The following is a 19,106-nucleotide window of genomic DNA, read 5'->3' on the forward strand; positions in this document are numbered from 1 at the left end:
CCAGCCTGGGCTACCAAGTGAGTCCCAGGAAAGGCGCAAAGCTACACAGAGAAACCCTGTCTCGAAAAACCAAAAAAAAAAAAAAACAAAAAAAAAAACAAAAACAAAACGTATGTGTCCTTCTCCACCTGTGGAGCCCTGAAGAGCAGCATCTACCCTCCATCCCCAGAACTCTAATTGTCACCTGACCTGCCTCATTCTGGGAGAAATCGCTAAGCTCAGTTGCTGCACTAGTACCTACTAGTGTACTCCACCCATGAACCCCTGCAGAAGGGGAGATACCTGCAACTCTCATGTTCATTTGGAAAGAGCTGGGGAGGAAGAGTGGAGTCTAAATCCACAATGCAACTCTCATGCACGTGACTTAAAATACCTCACAGCTTCATAGAATCATAAGAATCCTATGGGTTTCCTGTGGGATACTCAATGCTTGGGAGAGAGGGCCCAAGACAGACTGAGATGGACATGTGAGTCCCAAGTCATTCACATGGAAGAAGAAAAATTGTTAAAGATGTTCCATGCCAACAGTGAATAGACCTGTGCAGTGTCTCTCTCACACACTTTAAAATTTTTGCTACATAGGTTTTTATTTTACTTTTCACTTACGCTACTTATTTTACAGTTTGGTTAAATAATACTGCTAACAATGGCTAACTTAATGTCAATAACAAGGGATTTATAAGAGAAGTATATGCAATATCAAACAGGAACATGAAATCTCATTTTACATTAGCCACATTTACACACAGAATGGAGCATTCGTAAGGTATTACGTTATGATGAATGGCTTCTCTTACGTGCGGACCGAGCAGGCTGGCACCTAAGTAAGTTACTGAGTTAAAGACATAGCTACCCTGTTATAATGCCTGCAATGTTTATTCTCTGTTGCTACTTTTTGAATGGAGGAAAAAGAAATCAGTGGGTCCGAGTAGGCCCAAATGAAATACATTAGAAGAAACAGATAACGAAAAGTAAAAGCCAGACAGAGTGCTGAGACACCAGGTCCATCCCAATCATGGCTTCCTTCCCTCTTCTCTCTGTTTCTGGATTTCTTTGCCTTCTCTCAGCAGTCAGGTCTGTGTAAACACAAGCCAAAGAGAGCCACAGTGGCCACACTCATTCCAACCAAAACACACTTGTAAGCAAGAGGGAGGTAAAAGTGGATGCTTAGCAGTGATAAACAGGTCAGGACATAACAACACTAAACATTTATGTGCTTAATGATGTGGTTTCAATGACAAGAAAGAAATTATAGAACCAAAAAGGAGCTACTGTTATATAATCCATTGGACTTCTTAAAATATGTTTCACTGATAATACCAGAAATGATACTTTGGATCTGGAGTGCATAGTATTTTTTTTCAGTTAAGCTTTGACACAATATTTATACAAATAGACTATGCAATGGGCCATATACAGACTATCTTATCTAAGTTTAATTGAATTAAACTAGAAATCAATTACCAAAAGATTATGAGAAAACCCCCAAATATCAGAGATTTCTGGGTCATATTTTATACTCCCTAAAGATTTAGGTATCATCATCAGTGAGGTAAAATAAGGCTCACCTTAGGTAGAAGTCATAATAGCCCGAAGTGTGTTCTTTGGAAAGATTGGTTTCTTTAGTCATTTCCCAGGAAGACTAATATTTTTTAAATGAAAGAAAATGTTATCAGTATTATGCACCAAATAATAAAAACCATTAGATATCAGTAGATAAAGACAGGATACAAAAATGATGTGAAAAACCATTTTCCTCATATACAATTATTTTATATTTTACTTCACATGTATGAGTGTTTTGCTTGCATGTATGACTGTGCACCATGTGTATACAGTGCCTCTGGTGGCCAGAGGGGGCAATGGATCCCTTGTAACTAGAGTTACAGATGTCTGTGAACGCCTGTGTGGGCTCTGGGAACCAAACCCAGTTCTTCTCCAAGAGCATCAAGCACTGATAACTGCTGAGCCATCTTCCCCCTGCCCGCCTTGTGGTGGTTTTAATGGGAACGGCCCCCATAGACTCATGTGTTTGAATGCTTGGCACGTAGAGAGTGGCACTATTGGGAGGTGTAGCTTTGTTGGAGTAGGTGTGGCCTTGGGGGAAGTTTGTCACAGGGAGGAGGGGACCGGCTTTGTAGTCTTACATGCTTAAGCTAAGCCTAGTAGGGGCAGTCTTTTGCTGCCTCTGGATCAAGATGTAGAACTCTCAGATCCTTCTCCAGTACCATGTCTGCTTGCATGCTGCCATGCTTCTCACTGTGAAGATAATGAACTAAACCTCTGAAACTGTAAACCAGCCCCAATTAAATGTTTTCCTTTGTAAGAGTTGCTGTGGTCATGGTGTCTCTTCAAGGCAATAAAACCTTAACTAAGATACCACAAATATATTTTTATAGTCAAATTATTCTCCAAGAGAAACATTTCTAAATCTGAGAAAACAGTTGAGGATCTTGAATCCTCAATTAACAACCTCATTTAAAAAATAAAAATAAAACCAAATAGGTCTAGACATAGATGTCTCTGGGTAAATTCTTTCAAAGACCCAAGGATGAAATAATGTTGTTTTATAAATTCTTTCAGAGAATAACACAAGTACTTTTCCAGCTCTCATTTAATGACATAATGGGTCCAAGGACTGGAGTCACCACTAGAACATCAAGGGAGAGGCAGGCTATAGAGGAAAACAAAGTGCATGCAGGCTCAGGGCCATTCTGTCTCAACATACTGAGGACACTGGCTTCAGGATAGTAGTGCTACATCCTCCTAGGGTCCCTCACCAGCCACACTCCAAGGGAGGGTTCTCAATGACATTCACCACACTTCACACGTTCAGAGTTTTCTTCCAGCCTTTAAGGCAAGGTGGCAGATGGAGACATCTAGTGACCATTGCTCTATATTAAAGCCAGAGTGAACAGGGCACAGGGTCCAGCAAGGTCACCTTACTGAGCCAGCTGAGCCATGTGGTCTCCACACCAGCTCCCGACCCATATTCTTACACCATCACAGGTGAATCTTGCCCTTTGCTTGGTTTTGGTTTTTGGAGACAGGTGACAAGATTCCTCTGTGCAGCCCTGGCTGTCCTGAGACTTGCTCTGTAGACACAGGATGGCCTTGGATTCACGGAGATCTGCCTGCCTCTGCCTCCCAAGTGCTGGAATTAAAGGCATGTGCCACCACACCCAGCTTCTGGTCTTTATTTTTTTTACTTCTGGACTGTCATTTACTTTCCAGCCCTCACAGGCCATGATCTTCTTGTATTGGCTCCATTTGGTTGCCGTTTTGCAGGTTGTCTCAATCTTTCCTTCACAGCCAATGTGCTGTGGCCCATCCCACTATTATCTCTCATCTTCCCATCAGGACCATGGACAGAGCAACTGGCTCAGTCTCCCTATTCCTAGGACTCATTCCTGCCTATGTGACAGCTGGTATCCTCTCCCGGTCTTGTCTTGTCCATGGAAGAATCAGCACAGGTCATGCCCACCCTCTATCTTCTAGCTCTATCTGCTTCCTCCTTTACCCATGTAATTGGCATCTATAGGTGGCCACCCCCTCTTCCCAGCACTGGTCAGCTACCCTGTCTTCCTGTCTCTTAGCATACAACCTTGAGCATCTTCATGGCAGGGCATTATTCCACAGGCCAGGACTGGCCATTTCAGAGGACAGCAAAGCTAGGGATTAATAATCTGCTAGTCTTGCTTCATGCCCAGAAGCCACTGGCTTCAGGCTGAGACCCAGGCATAGCCAGCCTATCCTGAAAGAGATTGCCAATGTGATGACTACTCTTGGTTGTCAACTTGACTAAATCTGGAATGGACTACAATCCAGAAATGGAGGGCACACTCATGATCCGGATCTTGAGGCAAGAAGACAACATGCCTTTGATCTGGATCCTGAAGTGGGAAGACACAGGCCTTAATTAAGACCTTGAGGTTGGAAGGTACACCTTAAATCTGAGCCACACCTTCTGCTGGAAGCCTATATAAGGACAATGAAAGAAGGAAGGTTTCATTCTTCACCTGCTTGCCCTCATCAGAACATCCATTCCTTCTTCAGGATCCCAGCAGACCAGTTGAGACAACCAACCTTGTGGGACTGCACAGCTACTGGATTCTTGGAATTTCCATTCATAACTATATATTGTTGAATGGCAGCCTATAAGTCATTCCAATAAATTCCCATATACTCACATATATCATATTCATTCCATAAGTTCTGTAGTTCTAGAGAACCCTGACTAGTACAGCCAACATGCCCCAAAACCTACTGGAATTCAGGACAGACCCAGGAGGAGGACTTCAGAGTGTGTAGGAGAGAAGGACCTAGAGTTGTGTTGGTATAATGTAGGACCCCCAAAATGCTGATGGAGAAAAAATACTGGGAGGCTCCTTTAGATGTGGGCCTTTCTATGAAGTGCCCAAGGTTCACTTTGGTACCAAATGAAGAGATATTTGCCTAGGATTGGTAGGGGATGGTACTGGGTTTTATCTTTACTCAGTGTGTTGGTTCTTCTTGGACACCCGTGAGAGATTTTTTTTCTTGATTGAATTATTTGAAATGGGAAGACCCACCATACATCTGGATTCTTTGAGGTGGGAAGACATACCTTAAAACTGGGTCATACCTTTTGATGCCAGCCTATATTAAGGACTTTGGAGAAGGAGGCATTTACTCTTTGCCTGATTGCCCTCACTCTCACTGGTAAGTTCATTCATTCCCTCACTGGTGTTAGAGCCTACTTCTTCAGAATTCTAGTGTATACTGAAGACTAGCCAAGACTTCCAGCCTTGTGTGACTGAACAACTACTGCATTCTTCGACCTACCATTGGGAGACAGCCATTGTTGGAATAGTTGACTATAACCTGTAAGACACTTTAATGCATGTACACACACACACACACACACACACACACACACACGCATACACATGCATACACACACACACATTATCACTTCTGTAATCCTGACTAATACACTCAGTGAGGGATGCATGTCTCTTACTAAGTCTGGGAACCCCAGGAACTGCAGACCTAAGAATGATGACTAGAATCCTGCTATCCTGAGAACAAGGGTCTGCCCATTCTTGGTGTAACACAAGACTGGGTGGTGAATAGGTACCAGGTTCAATCGTGTGAAGGAAGGAATACCCCAGCACCCCAATTTCCTCCTGCTGATGCATGTGCTTCCCTTGGTCCACCTTTCATTTACCCTGATGTTCTGTTAAGTTGTCCTCTGGAGAAATAAACAAAAGTCTCTACCCCAGGCAGGACACCAACAACGGATCAAAGAAACAAATTCATCCAAGTTCAGCTTGGGAAGCTGATGAGTTTATAGGGCTTACTTATAGGAACCTGGGTGAAGGGTTACTTACAGAACCATCGGTGACCCTAAAACATCCACAAAATGTACCAAGCTGGCATGGACTGCGAGCTCCCAAAAGCTTCATAGGTGGAGCCTGCCATTCTGTTTCATGTATACTCTAGCACCTCCAGTGATGATGGACAACTGGAGCAGAATTACATATAGCTGTGGGGAAGGTGTGGGTGGTCAGGGGGCTAGACTCTCAGACCAGATTTTTTCCCAGCCCCTCCCATGAGGATGGCATAGCTGCTCTGGGTAAGGTGATAATAGCCATGTTATGCCATGGGCAGTGCACTACCATATTTGAACAATTGCAGCATGCCATTACCAGGACCAGCTAATCTGTCCAGCTGCACCCCACACCAAGTGTTCCAATCTGTTTACTCGGAGTTGTGAAGCCAAGCCTGGGAACAGAAATCAGCTCCGTGTATAGAGATGTTGGCACCCCCTTCTCCCTGGGTAGGGCCCTCTGTGGGTCACTAGGAACTCTCCCTACACTACAAATGCAAATCCATATTCTGTCCTACAGGCTTGATGCATGCCCAGCATACAGAAACCCTGTATACAGGGTCCCAGCAAACTTAAGGAGTTCACAGGAGATTTTACGAAGACTTGAGCAGGAGGAGTTGCAAAGTCCTGTGAACATCTAAAGAAAGCTATGGCAAAAGTGGGCATCTTCACTACTCTAAGAGGTACCATGGGTCTAGATGATGAACCCCAGGGCCAGGCTGTCAATATGTGCAACTCACCAGGGACAGTGCTGTGTTCTGTTTGTGGTCCATGCCTGGCCAAGGATTGTACCCTTTTACCTCCTCTCCCAGGTGCCTCAGCAGGAAGGTCAAATCTCATGGTCTCCTGATATGAGTCCCAATGGAGTCTGCAGTCAGAGATGGTTGGGCTTTTCCCAGGATCCTTTGGGATCTGGGAAACCCAGCCAGGATAGTCACACACCTTGTCTGTTAAGTTTGCATGCAGGATGTTTCACTGTCAACCACACCTCCTGATGGCAGGGACAGAGGTCAGGCCATGTGGGCTGGGCTGGCCAAAGGTTTTGATATTTGCTGGACAGCAAGGATATATCTCCATGACTTTAGCTAAGCTTCTAAATGGGATGTATGCCTAATTAATGTGGATTGATGTGGAGTCTCGATTCACATGCAAGGCAAGGTCTGTATCTCTAGCTGTGCAGCCTTGACCTTCAGACCATCCCAAGTTCCAGCCAGGCAGTGGCCCCAAGCCAGCCTTACCACTGAAGCATGAAGGGTGTTCATGGAGGGCTCTAATGAAATGCGAATTACTCCAGGAAATTAATTCTCTCTTAATGTTACAAGAATACACCATCCGTACCTGTCCGTATGGCATAAAAGGATGCTGCATGCAAGCCCAGGTGTGAGAAAGCTCTTGTGCATAGACAGTGTCTGTGATGAACTGAAAGCTACTGGAATGCCAACAATTGTCCCTGAGACCATGTCAAATGCAAATGAATAAGTAAGTGTGCATTGTTTAGGAAGAAGAGCAACATGTCCATGACGGTCTGGCTGGGCATAAAACAGAGCCAGGCCTCATTTATTCACCAAGTAAAACCTCCTTCGTCTCGATTAGCAGATGATCTCGCACCAAAGATCAGAGAGAAGGGAGCTGCGTTGCCTGCTGCTTTGGGGAAACAATATGCTTTGAAACACGGCGTCTGCTTTTCCGTCTCCAATGAGAAGACTTGCATTATTAAACAATCTGCTTAATAATTTAGGCTGAAATAAACTTGAAACACAGAGGGAAAGAGCTCTATCCACCAGGCAATGCTATTGGACTTGAGTTTGAGGGATGTGGGCATCCAGTTAAACTGAAGGATGACTCCCTGCTTGTCATTGGGAAAGAGCTGTTGACTAATGTCTTCTGTGAGCCATCCTAGCACATCTCCAAAGCCCAAGGACCAGAGAGCATAGGCTTGGTCTCTGCATCTCCTCCAGGCAGCCCCTGGGGACTCCTCCAGTCTGTATTCTGGGACCTCAGTGGCACAGCTCAGAAGGAGCCTCAGCAGGCTATCTCAGTGCCTTCTGCTGGGCAGAGGCCTTTTGAAGTCTTACCTCTGATATCTTCACAAGGCTGGCCTTTTAGATTCCCTAGTCAGGCCACCCATTCCACGGAACTCCTGAGCAAAATGCAGGCTCTGGTCCTTCTTGAGCTGGAACATGACCCTAAATGGAGCTGGGTTTCACAGGCTCCTCTGTCTTCAGGAGCCCCGTGGAAGAGGTCTTAGCATGTGATCAACCTCAAGCTCTTTGGGCTTCTTGGCACCAGCTCATCTTAGGGGTGGGTAGTGCTCTTTACATAAATATGTGCCCATTGCACCTTGGACACCACCTGGCTTCATCCCAGGAAGCAATAGTTATGCTTGTACAGCCCATGTGGCAGTTTGCAATCACACTGATCTCCAGCCTCAACAGACTCCTGGAATCTTCCTTGGAGCTCTAGCTGTCTATCCGGTAGCCAGTGAAGAGTGGGAATATGGTTCTTCCTGTGAAGGGGGCAGTGAGGTGTGGTATGGATTCCTCTAATGGTGCCTCTAAAGACTAGAGCCTTAGAGACAGGAGCTTCTGAACACAGCAGACACAGGAAGGAAGATCAGAGGGGAGAGTACTATTTTTCTCAGATAAAAACAAGAGACCACAAGGATGCTATCAAGTTGCACGTTAGGACCACACATGTGATACTCTGTGATGCTCATGGCTAGGAGAGTCTACTTGAAATGAAATCCAGGCCAGAAGAAGCCAATGACAGTGTCTCAGTGATACAGCAAGAACCAACTCCAGGGATCAGGCATGCTGAGAGCATCTTGGGGAGTTGAGAAATAATGTTTGGTATTCCTTGGACTTCTTGGGCCAGCATCATATAAGAGAAGATAGATCAGATAATCATATATGGGACAATATCTGTGGTAATGTGTTGGTTTCCAAAGAGAATGTGCTGGACATTGCTGGAGGCTCTTGGTTGTATCAACTCAGATTCTTCACAAGCCACATGGGTGTCCTGTGGCTCTGTTTTGCTTATGGTAACTCAGGGTAGCTAGTGCTGAAATCTGGATTTGAACTCAGAGCACTCCGTACTAACCTCTACAAGCCTTACCTCCTCTGCACTCCTGGGGCCTGCCTGTGTGAGCTAAGCTGGATTTGGGTACAGGTAGCAGAAACAATAGTAGTAGATACTGGACAGAATGACTCTACAGCTCTACATGCAGTAACGGAAATTGCAGGAGGGCCGTCTCTGCACCATGGACCCTATAGTGTGCCATGCTGGAGGTGTAAGACCAGACTCCAAGGTCAGTTCAGGAGTCAGACAAGTGAACGAGGAGACTGTGGGTCATAGGGCCACATCAGGTAGTGGTGCAGGACCCAAAGCAGTGCCAGCTCACTTCAGCATCAGCCACCAAGGAGTGGAAGACAGAGCAAAGAGGAGACACTTGGTGCCGAGTTTCCAGACACTTGGAAGGGGTGGATTCAGAGCCAGGCTCAAGGGGAGCAGAACGCTTGTTCATAACTTTGACTTCTCTACTCGTGGTAATGGGGTGCTCTGACCTAGTCCTACATTGGGAGGAACGGTGGTCATAGTTGTATCTCAGAAGGTTGCACAGGGGACTGCATGCCATTTAGATCAGAAAGAACAGAAGTGGGGCAGAGGGAAGGGAGGGAGGTCCTTGGAACTTCAGTGCAGCAAGAGATGACTATCATTATAAATGCCTTCTAAAGTAGGGATGGACAGACGTGGGGGAATTTCTGATGGAGGATCCAAGGGTATGTGATAGTATGGAGATGGGGTGAGGAAATGTCCTGGTTTTCTCGCTTTTTTTTTAAATGTTATGATAGGCATGACCAAAATCAGCTTAGGGAGAAAAGGATTTGTTTCATCTTACTGTCCATCATGAAGAGAAGTCAGGGTAGGAACTCAAGGCGAGGACCCGTAGGTAGAAACTGAGGCAGAGACCATGGAGGAGTGCTGCATAATGATTCACTGTCCAGATTCATGGCTAGCTTGCTTTCTTATATAGTCCAGACTCACCTACCTACTATACCTCCTAGAGTGGTCTGGGCCCTCCCACACCAATCATGAATCAAGAAAAACCTCCACCAACTTACCTAATGTGTATTTTCTTAGTTGAGCCTCCCTCTCCCCAGATGACTGTAGTTTGTGTCAAGTTGGCATAAACATGAACCAGCATGGGAAGGAGAGTAGAGTTCTTATTTGGACAGTGTTGGGGGAAGTGCTCTTCAGTGCTGGATGTCAGTGTTTGAGGTCTTCAGGGCTGTGCTCAGAGTGGTGCTGGATGGCTGGGTCCTTGATGAGATGAGTTAGCTGCTGAGGACACCCTGAAGGGGGATCCGGGTGCTTGCTCTTCGGGGTTCTACTGCCTAGTTTATGGTAATTGCATATAGATGCAGTTTTTTAAAGTGATGGGACCGTTCTCAGTCCAGACAGGTGTGGCCTAGGAGCTAATGAAGCCAGATAGATACTCAATGGTCACCCCAAATCAACCCTAGAGTGTCTCAGGTAAGTATGTTTTCTCATGCAAATGAAAATTAAAGATGTAGGCATGTTTGGCTGAGACCCACAGGTGGAGCTCGGGAATCCTGCAGAAGGGAGTGAGGAAGGATTGTAAGAGCCAGAGGGGTCAAGGACTCCATGAGGAAATGGCTCACAGAATCAAATAGCCAGGGTTCATAGGGGCTCACAGAGTGAAGCGATGATCAGGGAGCCTATATAGGTTTGACCTAGGTCTTCTGCACGTAGGTTATTGTTGTGCAGCTTGGTATTCCTGTGGGATTCCTAACAGCAGGAGCAGGGGCTGTCTCCGACTCTTCTGCCGCTTTTCGGACACTTTCCCTCCTACTGGGTTACCTCATCCAGTCTTAATATGAGGGGATGTACCTAGTCGTTATTATAACTTGATATGCCACGCTTGGTTGATATCTCTGGGAGGTCTGCCCTTTCCTGAAGGGAAAGGAGGAGGAGTGGATCTGGGGGAGAAGGGAGAAAGGGGAGAGGAACTGGGAAGGAGAGGAAATTGTGGTTGAGATATAATATATGAGAGAAGAATTAAAAAAGATATGGGCATGTGCCCAAGCAGAATAAAAGCAAGAGTTATTAATAGAAATTAAGGAAAAGCAAGAGACACTCCCCAGGGCAGAAGGAGTTCCGAAGAGAGGAAAAGCCAGTGAGATATTTATCTAGGGCAGTAGTTCTCAACATGAGGGTCGTGACCCCTTTTGAGGGTTTAATGACTCAGGATATCAGATATCCTGCATATCAAATATTTACATTAAGATCAATAACAGTAGCAAAATTACAGTTATGAAGTAGCAACGGAAATAATTTTATGGTTGGGGTCACCATAACATGAGGAACTGTATTAAAGGGTTGCAACATTAGGAAGATTGAGAACCACTGATCTAGGGGATTGATAGACATAAGGTAGAAACTAGACAAAGACTGAGGTAATTTCTACCAAGATGATTAGTTCTCTGGGCATACCACAGGTTGAGCAAATTAGGGGGTAATATACTCTGCATGTTTCTCTGACCAACGAGAATTGAAGCTGATGCCTTCTTCTGCCCACCATGAGTAGCACCTGCACTCACATTGCATGCATACACACATGTGTGTAACACACACACACACACACACCCATATGCACACATACATATACACGAACTGATGATCAAAAACTGCATTTGCCCTCCCAATTAGGAGAGTGCTCACGCTTTGAAGGCCCCTTCTGTCTGTCTCTATGGCTGTGCTGACAGCTGACCTTGTCCTGTCTGTTAGTCATCAGCCCGAGCTGTCATGGCTGGTGCTGCCAACCTTGCAGGTCTCGCTGGTCTTGGACTTTGATGGGTTCTGCTGGCTATTGGACTATTCTCTTTTTACGTAGCCAGACTGCAGCTTCTCTGTAGAGTTAATTCTTATCACAGCTATCCCAACATAGCTGCAGTCTTTCTTGGTTACCCCATTTAACTCCCAGTCTATGGGACAGTCCGGGGTATCTGGAGTAGTGTCTTTCCTGAGATAAATGGAAGCCTTTTAGAAGCCGTCCTTACTTACAATTTATTCCATTACAATTAGCTGTGTTAGAACTGTGAAAAGGTAACAGGGCCTTGCATAGGTTTCTTGCTTTTCAGAGCTGCTGTCTTTCTTCTCAGGCTGCAAGATCATTCTCAGTAGCAGCAAGGTCTCATCTAATCTTCTTAAGTGGTTTTCACTATATCTCTGTGACCGATATGTATATGCTTTCATTATGGGGCCTTTCCCCATGATTTCTACAGTGAGCTAGTTCCGGCCTCAATGTCTATTAACAATACTAACTGAGGCTGGAAAGATGACTCCGTGGTTAAGGTATCTGCTGCTCTTGCCGAGGCCTGGACCTAGTTTTCCAGCACTCAGGTCAGACTATTCACAATTACCCATAACTCCAGCCCCAGGGTGCCAACACCCTCTTCTGGCCTCCCTAGGCACCTGCACTCAAATGTGCATACCCACACAGACATACATGAGAATAAATACATAATTAAGAATAAAGTGAATGTTTTTTCTTTTCTTTTTCTTTCTTTTTTTTTGAGACAGAGTCTCCATAGAGCCCCTGCTATCTCAGAACTCAATATATAGTGCAGGCTGGCCTTGAATTCCCAGAGATCCATCAGACTCTATTTCCCTAATCTTGACAGTGTGGGGATTAAAGGTATGCATCATCACACCCAGCCTGAAGTGAATCTTTTTTTTTTTTAAGTTGCAAAGAAAAGCACTAGCTTTGCCTTTACTCAGTGGTCTCCTTGCCTATCACTGGACATCCAGAGAATCTCCACATTTGGGCTGTGTGGAATAGTGCTTCAGTAACCACAGAACTAGCATTCATTAGAATATAATAGGCTGTCAATCATTAAGAGTACTGGAGCCTCCAAGCATACCAAGACAAGGCTGGACCTTGAAAACATTATGCTGAGCGGAAGAAGCAAGAAACAAAAGACAAGATATGATGTGGTGTAATGCACAAGAAATGTCCAGAATATTTAAACCTGACAGCAGAAAGATCAGGGAGTGCAGGGTTGGGGCAGCTCACAGGCAGGGGTTTCCTTTGTGTATGAAGATGTTTTGTCCTGGGTGGTGGTGAGGGCCACACAAGCGGGGCATGCTCCAGCCAGCAGTGGGGATGTCGGTACTGGGAGTCTGCAAGAGCTGAGCAGAGGTGGAATTCAGTTCCAGAGTATGGGGCTGAGCCGTGGACTCCTCTGAATTTGGGATTTTAGGAACCTTCTTCTAGGGGTAACAGACAGATGCCTGGGAACAGAGCCCTCCTCTGCACACCCTGGAGGTCTCAGCGCCTGGCAGCAGCAGGTGTCACACTCAATTATCTTGAAAAGCCAGGAAAACTCACCCTCGCTGCCATAGACAGGTGGCCCCTCCCTCGAGGCTGGGCCTCTTCTCCAGTGGTAGTGGGCTCCCGTCCAATCAATTACCTATTGAAATGAGACCCACTGCCTGCAGATGGCAGGCCCTCACTAGAGCATATGGCTGTGCGGCCTCTCTGGGCGGCTGTGATGCTCATGCTAAAGTAAACCCACCTGAAGTGTTAGCTCCCACGGACCCAAACCATGTGTTGTGCTAAGTTTTCCTGACGCGATGCAGAGAAATGTCTATTTGTCCCAAACAGAACCTAGCAACAGACTGAAAGAATGAGTCCACTTGGCAAGCCAGTGAGCTCATTGGGATTCCTTACGAAGAGTGTGGATGACTCAAAGCCCACTTTGGACTGCAAGCCCACTTTAACCTTGATCTCTGCTCACAAAAGCTGTGTCCCCAGAGCCCCCTGCTTTACTCACAGGCATGTCCACAGGCCAGAGACGCTCCCCCAGGAAGCTGAGCTGGTCAGGGAGTCCCCTCTGCCCAGCAGTTGTTTACATCTTCAATCTTGGGTAGAGTCCTTGAGTATCTTGTATGTTTCAGCTCTCCTGGTCATCTGAGGTCTGTTTACCACCTCTTCCTTCTTCCAGGAGTGAAAGCTTCACTCTGAAGGAAATTGCTGCATAAGAGCCTGTTCTCTAGACCATCAGTGAAGAGCAGAGGCATTACTCAACCCCATCTGCTGCATGCCTTACAGAGATCCAGTAATTGCTCACAGGAAGCCGCTCATAAGGAGGTATTCCTTATGGACACACTGTATGACATGCCCTCCCAGGGCTTCTGTCCGTCGACTCCACGGCTTCCTGGAATCCCTTTCACCCAGTTTCCAGTCTAAAGGCTCCTCCATGTCATTTCCCGTGGGCTCTGGAATCTTTTCTTTGCTGCTCTGCCATCATCTCTTTGTCCTGAAACTTCCACAGATCTTTCCCCATAGGTTCAATTCTTATCGTCTATAAACAAGCCCAGCTCATGCCCTCTCCCCAAATATCCCTCACTTTGCTCCCACCCAGCAAACTCTGAAATGCTTCATACCCTCTCTGGGCTTCTAGAAGGCAGGGCGAAGGACATTTGGTGCCTGTTCCTCACTCATTGACACACCAGTGACCCCTGTAAGGTCTGGTATCAGCTCAGGACACCCCAAGACCAAGTTCTCAGCACAAAGACCAGAGGGACAAAGGTCGTGGAATAAGAGACAGAGACAGGAGATAGAGGATGAGGGAGAAGGGGAAGGGAACAAGGGAGGGGGAGAAGGGTTTTGTCCTGGGGTGGAGGAAGGGGGAAAGGACTGCCTCTGGATAGAGAGGAGACAGATGTGGCCCCTATGCAAATAGAGGTTTATAAAAGCAAAAGGGGAAACCTTGTGTTATGATGAGGTTTAATTTTAGTAGGGCATGTTAATTAGGTGAGCCAAAGGGGGCTTTTGATTGCTGGACTTCAATACTTTGATAGTTGGACATTGTAGTCAGCCTCAGGAGGAGGAAGTGGCCAAATAAGGGAACAAACCTTGGTAACTAGCTTCAGGAATATTATCTAATGGTTTTTAGCAAGGCAAAGGGAATAGGGGAGAAGGGCAAGGCCTGCCAGAGCCACGTTTGCCATGCTTGGGTTAGCAAGGGTCAACACCTGTCTGACCCTCATTCCCGACCTCTTTCGGAAGACGTCCTCCATGGCCACACCCACCCAGCAGTGAGTGTTTAATGGATGTGTGACATTGGGAAATGAATGGAGTCCACTGGTGATTTTCATTCTATCAACTTGCCACTGTGGACCACGTCATCCCTTCTTAGAGTTCCCTGTATCCCAGCTCCCAGGTCTACTCTCTCTTCTCTCATCCCCTCATCTTTGGGTGTTTCTATATAGTCCCCATGGTGCCCCTCTTGGCTCATCCACTCCACATCTGTGTGCTTACTCTCCAGCCTGTTTCTGTAAGTTGAGTGGGTGGTCTCACCCTACAATGTGGGCCTTGGTCTACAGTCTACATATGCATCTCAAATTCCTCTGAATAGACCATACTCCTTGCAGAGCTCACACCCTGAGCACCAGCCCACATCATGGAGTTCTCCAGAGTACCCACAGCATCACTCAGTCCCACGGCAGGAACCCACCAGTACTCCTGAGGATGTAGCTGTGGCTCTTTATAACTCATCACCAGCTCCCCCTACTTGGCCCAGCAGGCTGTATGACTGGTCATGGCTCTCTATCTGAGCCCTCCTGTGAGACTGGCTGTGTCTCTCTACCTGACCCTCTTACACTGTCACATCCATTTCAGCACTGGATGTGACCCTTTGTTTCTAAACACTTATTGGATTAAAATCACACTCTTTGTGACTAATACCATCCTCTTGGTATGAATGTCTTCAGTTTTCATTGGAAGAGATCAGGGAGGAGAGTTGGAGGGCAGGCTATACTTTATAGACAGTCCTTCTTGTGAAAACCCTGTGTAGGTGGTCCCCTTGGTATTGTACTTAAATTGTGCATATAAGTGCAGCTGCCTGGTCCACTGCCTGTCCTTACTACCTCATACACCCTACCCCTTTTCTGTCCCTTCTCATCCCTTTAACCATGGTAGACCTTATTTTCTACTGTAGCCCCAAGCATGTCTGCTTAGGCCCTGAAACTGGAATCAGATCTCTCACAGGTTCCTGTAGCACCTTCACTGGGATCTGTCTTCTTTGGTTCATTCATTCATTCATTCATTCATTCACCAGTGCTCACCGAACAGCAGTGGTAGTGGACAGTAGATTATGTCTGCCTGAAGGGCTTAGAGACCCCAGGGACCGTGTCTTGGTCCCTACTCTATTTGCAGTTTTATACAAAGTTGTTGCAAGCAGACATGATGGATGAATGAATGAGGATACTAATGGCCATGTAGGACCATGCAGGGTCATGCTCAGCTCTCTTGGTGCTGAGTCTGAGAGGCAGAGCATCATGGTCTTCCTGTGGATGACATCTCCTGCTAGGAGGTCTGCTGAGTAAGGTACCAAGGGTGATCTGAGCCTGGATGGGATATATATATATATATATATATATATATATATATATATATATATATATATATATATATATATATATTGGGGACAGACGCCCACGTTGCCCTCTGTGGGGTGAAGGTCAAGGAACCGAGCGGCCTCATTAGAAAGATTAGAAAGTCAGGGCAGGAGATGTAGTGAAACATGGCTGGATGGTGATGTTTTTAAAGCTCTGGGATGTGGAGGAGAGAGAGACCAGTAAGGATGCATCCCAGAGCACTTAGAGAGACCTCAAACAAGGAGTCCTCTGTGGATGATGCTAGAGGCTACAGGTCAAGAACACAGTGGCAGGAGGCAGGGAAGCAAGGGACAGGTGCAGAAGGACAGACTTCACAGGTTCCAGGAAAGGAATGAAGTAAAGGTGAGATCCAGGTTACAAAACACCCCTTCTTTAAGATGTTGGAGGAGTGGACCAGGCAGCTGCAGTTATGTGCACAGTTTGAATACAGTACCAAGGGGACCACCTATACAGGGTTTTCACAAGATCCCAGAGGAGCTCCTGCAGGAGCAAGCTTGACGTAGGTGGTTATGGACTTGGGTGAACCTGGAAACTGTGGCTTCCACGGGTTCTCCGGGCAACTTTGACTGGCTGCGTCTGTTGCAGCCACGTTCAGAGGGCAGTGCCAGCACTGAGCACCACCGGCAGAGGAGGCAGTTGGCTAACGCCGGATCATCTCTTGGCTCCGGCAGACCCTGCCTCGCTGCTGAGTCACAGGCAATTAAGCTCTGTGAAGACCTCAGCAGCCTTTATGGACAGTTTAATTATTTGCCGTGTGCACTGCACTTGCGAGCGTTTGATTTACTGGGCGGACTGTTCACAGAGTGAGCAAATTGACAAGGGCCGCGAACGGTTTTCCTGGTGGAGCCCATCCTTCCCATGGTTTGCCCAATAATGAAAGATTAATTAAGTAAGACTGCTCCTAATGAGAGCCTCCTACCTGCAGTTCCCCCCATGGCGCCAGAAAACGCAGGAGGGAGCAGTTCTCATGCTTGCCAGCATCCTGCCAGGAGCGTCTGCCGTGGGTGCCAACGCAGGGCACGGCTGCACGTGGGAGCCAGTAACAGTTGCTGGATTTCAGAGTCTCCATTATTTCTAGAGTGCTCTGAGTTAAACCCTCAGCTTGTTCCTGGCACATAGTGACAGAGAGAGAGAGAGAGAGAGAGAGAGAGAGAGAGAGAGAGAGAGAGAGAGAGAGAGAGAGAGAGACACTATGTTAGGCAATAGAGAGGTGAACACAGAGAAAAATTAAAATCCCAAACCTCCCGCAGAGAGAAAGACAAACAGACAGGCACAGAAGTTATACGTGCTTATGTAAATATATAGAGGTGTTTGAGTATATAGAAATATGTTTTTTTTTTTGACTATAGTGAAGTTATCTTTCTCTATCCACAGGATGTTGGTCCCAGGACCAGAGTGTTCAAGCCTTGTGTATAAAATGACGTGGTGTTTGTGGAGTAGCCTCTTCACACCCTCTTGAGTATTCTAAACATCTCTTGATTGTTTGTAATGTCCAAAATGCCTGTAAAATGACTTATAAATTGATGCTTCACTTCATTGTTTAAGGAGTAATGAAAAGAAAATAAGTCTGCCCATGTGATTGGTACAGTTGGAATATTTTCCAAGTTATTTTGGGCCTTGTTCTGTTGAATCCACTGATAAATGATGTCAGATGCGGAAGGTCCTGATGTGGAATGTACTAGGCATAATCACACTTTCTGGAAGATGCTTGGGCTGTTCTTTCTCAAATCTGTGACGATGCATCTTACAAGACAGAAAGGAACCCAGGTTGAGATAGAACGGCAGTTACTAATTGCTTATCCAGTTTCCATCAGCATCTTGGTCCTTAAAAGTAGAAGAGGGAGACAGAGCGATGGACAGGAAAGACTTGAGCCACAGCTGGTTTAGCTAAAAGGAGGTGAACATCAGAAGGATGCCACATATCTGCAGGCTGTAAAGGATGGGAAGTGCATTCTCCCTGGCACCCAGGAGGATGTAGTATTGCCAACACCATGATTTACACTTGACTAGACCCACTTTGAACTTGTGACCCTCAGATTTTCAACTACAAGGCAATAGATTTGTGTTGTTTTGAAGCCGCGAGGCTTGTGGTTCTCTGTTCTAGCAGCAGGAGATGAGTGCAGACACACTGCCTTTGAAGTGTCCACTGTCCCCTTTTTAAAGTGGCCACCCGCTTTCTCTCTGTGATAAGCTATGATTCCACATACATGTTCTGGAAAAGCCAGTTGCAGGAACTGTCTGTCCTTTGAAGTCTGGTAGATTTCCATTTTATTGTAGTCTTTTCCAGAGTGTTTGAAGAGGGAAGTCCTTGGTTATAATTTAAATTTCTTCAGTCAGTAGTAGTTCTTTCAAGTTCCTTATGCATTTTACAGCTAGTTTTTGCATTCTTTTTAAAAATCTATTTAATCTAGGTTTGCAAATGCATTGGCAGACAGAGTTGAAATACGTTTAAGGCTTTATCTCTGCTGTGTCTTCAGTTCTGTCTATATATCTGTGTATCCATATATGTGTGTATAAATCATTCACATAAAATGATTGTGTATGTATCCTTCAGTAAGAAAAAATGGAAATAGATGCTGTAGATCTGGCTCAGTCGGTAAAGCACTTATTGTGCAAGTCCAGAGACACGAGGAACTGACTTTTGTTCCCCCAAACTGTGTGTTTTTTTTGTGGGGGGGAAGCTGGGCACAGTGTGCACTCCTGGAATCCTAGCACTGAAGAGGAAGAGATAGGCGAGTCTGTGGGGTTTGCTGGCCAGACAACCTAGCTGGAATGGTAAGCTCCGGGTTCAAAAAAAAAAAATAAATAAAGAGAAATCGTGGCAGACACTTGACATCATACATGTGGCTGCACACACACGAGTGTATACCTGAATGTGTGCACATGAGTGCACCATACAGCCACATTAAACATTTTCAAAGAAAAAATGCAAGCTATACAATCAAAAAGTGAACATAGAATACAACCAAGTCATTTGAATAAAATTATAAAATACGATGAACCTCACTAGACATAAAACATTCTAAAGAACAGAAGTCTCTTCAAGGGGCAACTTTGGGAGGAACTCAAAATCTGGGGCTGTCAAGGGGTCATGAGGGTGACATGCTCTGGGCATGAGGAGCTCTTCATGGGGACCACGCAGGGCAAGAGTCTAGACAGGGTGGATTTGGGCAGTTGGACCCTCCCCTGTCCTCCTGAGGGTGACAGGCGCATCCTAACTTCTGCAGAGTCAGGCTCCAGATGGTCAGCT

At 46.0% G+C, this 19,106-nt stretch overlaps 1 long non-coding RNA gene across 1 annotated transcript; it reads right to left on the reverse strand.

Annotated features, from left to right (window-relative positions):
- Positions 1 to 871: 871 nt before the first annotated feature.
- Positions 872 to 16,873, reverse strand: LOC131896362 (uncharacterized). Its single transcript, XR_009375439.1, has 3 exons — positions 16,776 to 16,873; positions 1,569 to 1,642; positions 872 to 1,076 (listed from the first exon to the last, which is right to left on the reverse strand). It is a non-coding gene; the product is annotated as an uncharacterized LOC131896362 (long non-coding RNA).
- Positions 16,874 to 19,106: the final 2,233 nt, after the last annotated feature.

The sequence above is a fragment of the Peromyscus eremicus genome, chromosome 20 (genome assembly GCF_949786415.1).
Source record: "Peromyscus eremicus chromosome 20, PerEre_H2_v1, whole genome shotgun sequence".
NCBI lineage: Eukaryota > Metazoa > Chordata > Mammalia > Rodentia > Cricetidae > Peromyscus > Peromyscus eremicus.